Source organism: Temnothorax nylanderi, unplaced genomic scaffold (genome assembly GCF_030848795.1).
Source record: "Temnothorax nylanderi isolate EJ_2023f unplaced genomic scaffold, tnyl_v1.0 TNYL_tig0188_pilon, whole genome shotgun sequence".
NCBI lineage: Eukaryota > Metazoa > Arthropoda > Insecta > Hymenoptera > Formicidae > Temnothorax > Temnothorax nylanderi.
The window spans coordinates 268,861-275,763 of record NW_027249250.1 but is presented as its reverse complement, the minus strand read 5'-3'; the positions used below and the strand labels follow the sequence as shown (position 1 = coordinate 275,763).

The window sequence follows — 6,903 nt, the reverse complement described above, 5'->3', positions numbered from 1 at the left end:
AATTAACGCAAAATGAAATATGAAATAAATCTTCGCCTGGAATAACTCCATTTGGCGGTTCTCTATACTGTAAAATATAAATATTAATAATTAATGTGTATGAGAACGCGCCTGATGTGGCTGCCACCCGCCACCCAGCACTTCTCGCGAGCGCTCACGGAGCACAATATACGCGAGTTTGTTTACGTCAATAATGTTACCTGTCGCCGCCGGATGGCCGCATTTCGCGTTAGAAGATTTACTAATTAACGAAATAAGAAGCCTGGCCCGGCCGAAAAAAAGCAGAATCTGTTCGCACTATTCTGTGGCTCCACTTTCACGGTGTCGAGACGCATGAACAAGTTACGCAGAACGAACCCTCACCCTCCTCCTCCGTCGGCTCGTCCGACGTTGAGGATTTTCGACGTGGAAGCGCGTGACGGCAGTCGCCTCCGATCGGTGGTGTACTGCGTCCCCTCCACAGGGAAGCCAAACACAGCTCCCGCTTCTACCAGCCGTCACGGCCGAAGCCGGAGAAGAGGCCGCCGTGGAAAACCGGCCCTTATTAGGACCACAACCGCTCCTACCGAAGCGCGAGGAACACCGTGGAGGCTCGAGAGGATCTCGATCCCGGAACGTCGCCAGCGCCTGACCCGCCCAGAGGCAGGACTCGCTCCAGGGGATCCGCGCCTTAGCCGGCCCATCTCGCCCTCGAGAACCGCACCGCGAGTATCGGTGGCCACCCAAACGTCTTGGCCCCCCCGTTCGCGACGTACACTGGGTACGCAGACCCTCTCCCTACTGGAGGCATCACCAGAGCCTCGAGAGCTCGCCCTAGATCGGCCTCCTCCCACGCCGGGAGCTTCCCTCAACCTCGATTGCAACAATAACGAGGACCCGCCGGGACGACGACCAAGGAAAAAGGCAGCACGCCATCGGCTCACCCTTTAAACCCTCCCCTCCCCGTGATTTTTTGAAAGAGGCTCTCAGCCTCAGGCGCCAGTCGGCGCCGTTAACTAAACCAAAGACAATTAATGTAATTAGATTGGAGAAAATACATTGCCTTGTATCACCGTTCATTCACTCTGCTTGATTTACGCTCCCTTCCCCCACTCCCTGCGACTCCCGAACATAATGGAAAATTCAATGAATTTAATGAAATCTGCACTCGGAGTGCTAAAAGTGTATCAAAAGTGTAATGCCGTTGCTCGGCTCGTCTCGCGCGCTCGTTCTTACAATAAAGTGTAGATAGTGTAGAAAGTGTTGCACCTTTCGGTGATTTCGTCTCGTATTCGCGTTCCCGACAAGTGGGTGTAGAAAGTGTCGTAAGTGTAATCAAAGTGTAGAGCCGTCGCTGGCTCGTCTCGCGCGCTGAATCTAACGATACAGGTGTAGATGGTGTAACGAGGTGTAAGGAAAGTGTGAATGCTTAAAATGTGTTAAAATCCGCAAATCTTAATAAAATACTCGGGAATTCATCCCGCTCGTTGTCAATGTAAAAAGTGTAATCTTAAACAAAGAATATTATGAAAAATGTCTGTTGTGCCGCCGCCTTGAATTGGAGATCAGGGCCGGCACCGAGTTCTTTGGATCCGCCAATTAGAGGGAGAGAGGACACTGGCGATATTTAGTTAGCAGTCACGTTTAATAAAGGATGGTTTTATTAATACACTTGTGGATATTCACTACCCTGACTTGCGGGTTACAATTAACGTTTCGTTGACTCGCGGTACGCGCTCTGTTCTTAGACTGCCCGCCGTTCCTTGGAAGGGCGGGCTTTTTATCACCTCGGTATTTGCTGACCTAGCAGTCAGCGGATTTTGACTTCGCGACGGCCTAACGGGCAGGTGATGTCCGACCTGCCCATATTTGGTCATTCCCGAGGCTTGTGCAGGTCTTCGCGTCAGCGGTCTTCGTCGCTAGGGTCATATTTCCGATAGGAGGAAACTCGGAGTTGCCAAGTGCATTACTTAATCTCTAATACGTTGTGCGCTCACAACATCCCTTCCCCGCGGAAAAAGAAAAACTGAGGTATTCGAAGTTTTTCGTTATTTATTTATTTGCATTTTTCTTTTTCCTGAGAGGTACAATCTAATTTTCTTATATGCTAATATGCTGCGGTTTCCCTTTTTAAATTCTTAATGATTCCCTTTTTTCTTTATTACATAAATAATTACCAGTATAATCCTTATTACGACTACTATTATGGTTGTGGGACCTACGGGACATGCAATATTCTTATTTGAAAAACGCTTGGTGTATTCGCAGTTATGAATTATATAGGTAAATTTTGATCGCATCTACTTTATTGGTTTCTCGCGTACATTTGATTATTATGGTCTCTTAATGGAAGTACGCGTGTTAGTAATGTTATTTTGTGTCTACGTTAAGCTGTGGAAGTCTGATTTTAATGTGGTTGCGTCTATTCGTATCGTTGTTGGTGTCCGATTCTTTCGAGATGGATGCCTGGCTCGTTGATAAATTGTGTCACCTCGTGCGGTGGTATGGGTGATGCTCTTGTTACGAGGTACTGATAAAGGATGAGCCTCGTTATCCTTTAATTTCGCTGACACTGACTGTCAGTGGGCTGTTACTTTGTTCTTGCTTGGAGAATCTCTTCAGTCTGAGTCTATCGCTGGTGGAGTCTTCGTGACGTTAATATGTCACCGCTTGAGCGTGTGTCAGTCCGGGCTGACGTTGTGGACCCGGGTGAAATTCGGGCTGGCGAGGGAGAGGAGGATGCTGCTCTTCCGGTCTTGGTGGTGCCAGAACCTCTGGGCCGTGGTCGCGTTCGATTGATGCGCGAATTTCTTGTTCATAGTGAGCAGCGTGTGCCCGAGTGGTTGATGTCTCTTGGTCGTGGTCGATCCTTTTCCGACCCCATGACTGAATATTTGTATATCCACTTTCGGCTCCTTTTTATGTCGGATAGGCCTATTCGTCCGCCGGCTGGTCTGGGGCATGGTGCTCCTCGTCGGGATTAATCGTAAGTTCCGTTTATTTTACTATTACTAGGTTATTCCTTGTTTTTGGTAAATTCCTTAGCTATTCTTATTGTTTTGTTTCTTTCCCTCTGTGTGTATCTAGTTTTCAATAAAAGCCTTCAAGCGATTTGCGTGAACGCGTAACGTTTTTCGTCCCTTTTTAATTATATAGTTTGTCATTGATTTTTTTGATTACTGGTCCTATCCATTGCGCTTCTAGTTTCTTTGATCTTTCTCGTCGGACCGTTTCGTCATATAACAGTACTGGGTCTCCTGCTTTAAATGTTTCAGTATTCGTTTTTTTTGTCGTATTGTTGTTTCGCCTTAATCTTTTCATGCTTGGTGTGTTCTCTAGCTATTTCGTTTGTTGCGCGTATTCTTTCTCGAAGTTCTTGTGCGTAATTGTCGTAGGTATATGTCGGTTTTGATGGTTTCGTTAGAGCTGTCGGTAATATAGCTTGATGACCGTAAATTAATTCGAACGGTGTAAATCCTGTCGTGGTGTGGGGAGTCATGTTATATGTAAACATCGCATAGGGTAACCATTCATCCCAGTTCGTCTGATCTTCATTTATATAGTGTCTTAAGTATTCGGCTAATGTGCAGTGCGACCGCTCCAATGCCCCATTACTTTCTGGGTGATAAGCTGTCGTTTGTATTTTTTCAATTTTTAATAATTTACACACGTTTTTGAACATTTCGCTAGTAAAATTCGTACCCTGATCCGTGAGTACTTTCTCCGGTATTCCGTGTTCTAACACGATTTTGGTAACAAAAGCTTTCGCGACTGTAGCTGCTTCTTGATTTTCTACGGGTATTGCTTTACTAAATTTCGTCAGGCTATCTTGGAAAGTCAAAATATATTTATTTCTGTTATCCGTAATAGTTAATGGTCCTACAATGTCCAGGGCGCATTTTTCGAATGGTCTTTGTGGAGTATCCGTGATTGCTAAAGGCATTTTCGTTTTCCTGCTTAATTTATTCTTTTGGCAGTATTCGCATTTATTAATATAGTCTTTGACATCTTTAGTAAGTCCATTCCAATTGTGCGTTAGTTGGATTCGATTTATAGTTCTTGTGACTCCTTGGTGTCCTCCCATAGGTAGGTCGTGATATTCGTGTAATATTTGTAGTTTATCTTCTTCCGAGTATTTTCTCGGCATTTGCTCTTGATGAATGTTATTTACTTGTAAGTCTTCTACTATCGGGTTTCTACTCAATGCGTCAGCGTTTGCATTCATTTTGCCTGCCTTGTGGACGATCTCGTAATCGTACTCCTCCAGCTTAAGCCTCCATCTAATTAATCTCAAGCCGGGGTCTTTTATGTTAAATAGCCATATTAGTGGTCTATGATCAGTAATTATTTTAAATTTCGTTCCATACACATAAGGTCTGAAATGTTTTACAGCCCATACAATGGCTAACAATTCTTTTTCCGTCGTATTATAATTTTGCTCTGCTTTATTTAATACTCTACTGGCATATGCTATCGGTCTGTCTTGTCCTACTGTTCCTTGTGATAGCACGGCTCCGATTGCATAGTCGGACGCGTCTGTAGTTACTAAGAACTCTTGAGTAAAATCGGGGTAATTTAATATGGGTGCCGTAGTTAATTTCTCTTTTAATGTTTCGAACGCCATTTGTTGTTCGGCTGTCCACATAAATTTTTCCTCTTTTTTCAATACTTTTGTTAAAGGTTTTGCAATTTTAGAAAAATTTTTGATAAATTTTCGGTAGTATCCAGCAAATCCGAGAAAAGTCTGGATATCTTTTGATCGTTTAGGTGTATTACACCTTATTACTGCTTGTATGTTGGCAGGGTTGGGTAGTATTCCATTTTCTGAAATAATGTGCCCTAAATATAATACTTCTTTCCGCAAGAATTTGCACTTATTTGGTTGAAGCTTGAAACGATATTTTCGTAATCGCTGTAATACTTCGATTAGGCGCCTGTTATGTTCGGCCAAAGTTGCTCCGTATATCAAGAGACACGGTAGTGTCTCGCGCCAAGTACACGCGGAGCGAGACCGACCGTGACTCTTTTACGCGACGCGACGGGTTGCGAGTACTCGAGATGTTGAGATCTCGATAACGAGTGAACGGATCAAGTTCTAAGTAGGCTTGATCGATAGCCTGGGGTCGAATTAGGGGGGGGTTTCTCTTATAATATTTCCGCTACGTGCTCTACGAGCGGAGATATTGCGACGCAAAGTCGAAATGTGAAAATTTTATTTTTAAGATACTTCTACTAACGCTCTCATGTGCCATGCCATCATTTCATTGGCTGGAGTCGCGTCCTTTTCACTTTTTCGACACCAGGGCGGTGCTAGTATCGCCAGTTTCGATATGCACATATGTATATCGTGTGTGTACTGCGCGAGTGCAGATAGTGCGTTTAGCGCGCTGTCACACATCAGTTAACCTATCTTCGAGAGATACGGTAGTACGCGCGGAGTGAGACCGACCGTGACTCTTTACGCGACGCGACGATTAATTCAAGGTAATTGTTTTATGTAATTATCCTATAATTATTTTATTCTATATATTACTGTTACTTATTTTATTGATTTACTGTTTACTTTACTACGTTTACGTGAGTGTTTACATACAGGTTAACCTATATATATTGACGGCAGGGACGGCAGGGAGCTGATACTGAGATCAAAGAGCCTGTTCACACGAGGCGTTTCTGCCGCGCGATTGCGGCCGCGCGTTAACGTTTGCACGAGCCGCACGCTGTCGCGAGGTAAGGTGCGACAACGCGCGCATACGCGCGTACGCGAAACGGCAGTAACACCGTAATCGTGCCGGCGATATACTGAATTTGAATTGCTTCGTGCTTATCTGGAGATTTCGTATCCCTACATCGTGTTACCACCGCTGCCGGAAAAGAAGGTTCTCTACGCTTGGCAGAAAGTGACGACTGACACGTTCGATCCCGACTTCGTTGATCGCAGAAGAGCTGGACTCGAGGTACGTTTCCGATTTGCAATTATAACAGTATCGCGATGAATGTTGTACTAACTTCAAAGTCGGAGCATCCTTGTTCACCGCTACGGGATCGACGTAAAGTTTTAGCGGATTTTAATCTTCCGAATTAGCGTCGCAACAATATTAGTCTTCCATTATCTATTGCCTCACAACTTTTCGATTTTAATGTTTTGTAGCTGTATAGTTATTTGTACACAATCGTGATATTAATATACATCAGATTGTTCATTACAGTTCTATGATTTAAAGGAACTGTTTCGTAACGGTGGCCCCGTGCCAGATACAAATTACATATTCCTGGGAGATTTTGTCGATCGGGGCTACTATAGCTTAGAAACGTTTACTCGTCCGCTCACACTTAAAGCTAAATGGTCCGACAGGATAACGTTACTACGCGGTAATCACGAATCTAGACAAATCACGCACGTTTATGTGGATTTTACAGTAATTGGTCTCTTCATTTTCTGTTCTAGATGAATGCCAAAACAAGTACGGCAATGCTAATGTGTGGAAGTACTGTTGTAGGGTATTTGACTTGCTCACAGTTGCTGCCGTGAGTATTTGTATAAAATATTTTTTTATAAATTGTAACTTTACTTTTAATTACGCTCGAATAAAATTCTGTTTTAGTTAATTGATGAACAGGTTCTTTGTGTACACAGTGGATTGTCTCCAGCTATTTGAACACTAGATCAAATTAGAACGATTGAAAGGAACCAAGAGATTCCACACAAAGGTATTAATTGTATAAAGTGATATGTCATTGCAAAAGTTACATAATGATAAAAGTTACATGACTGGATATTTACTGTTATTGTACAATAATAATAAAATGTTGTTGCTTAATTGCCATATTACAGGTGCTTTCCTGTGATTTGGTCTGGTCCGATCCAGAAGATGTAGAAACATGGACAGTAAGTCCGCGTGGTGCAGGCTGGCTGTTTGGCAG

The 6,903-nt window shown here is 43.6% G+C and overlaps 1 long non-coding RNA gene across 1 annotated transcript; it reads left to right on the top strand.

The window, feature by feature from the left end:
* The first annotated feature begins 5,715 nt into the window (after positions 1-5,715).
* Positions 5,716-6,449, top strand: LOC139778570 (uncharacterized). The gene is made up of 3 exons (XR_011719611.1): positions 5,716-5,936; positions 6,189-6,351; positions 6,428-6,449. It is a non-coding gene; the product is annotated as an uncharacterized lncRNA (long non-coding RNA).
* The last annotated feature ends 454 nt before the right edge of the window (positions 6,450-6,903 follow it).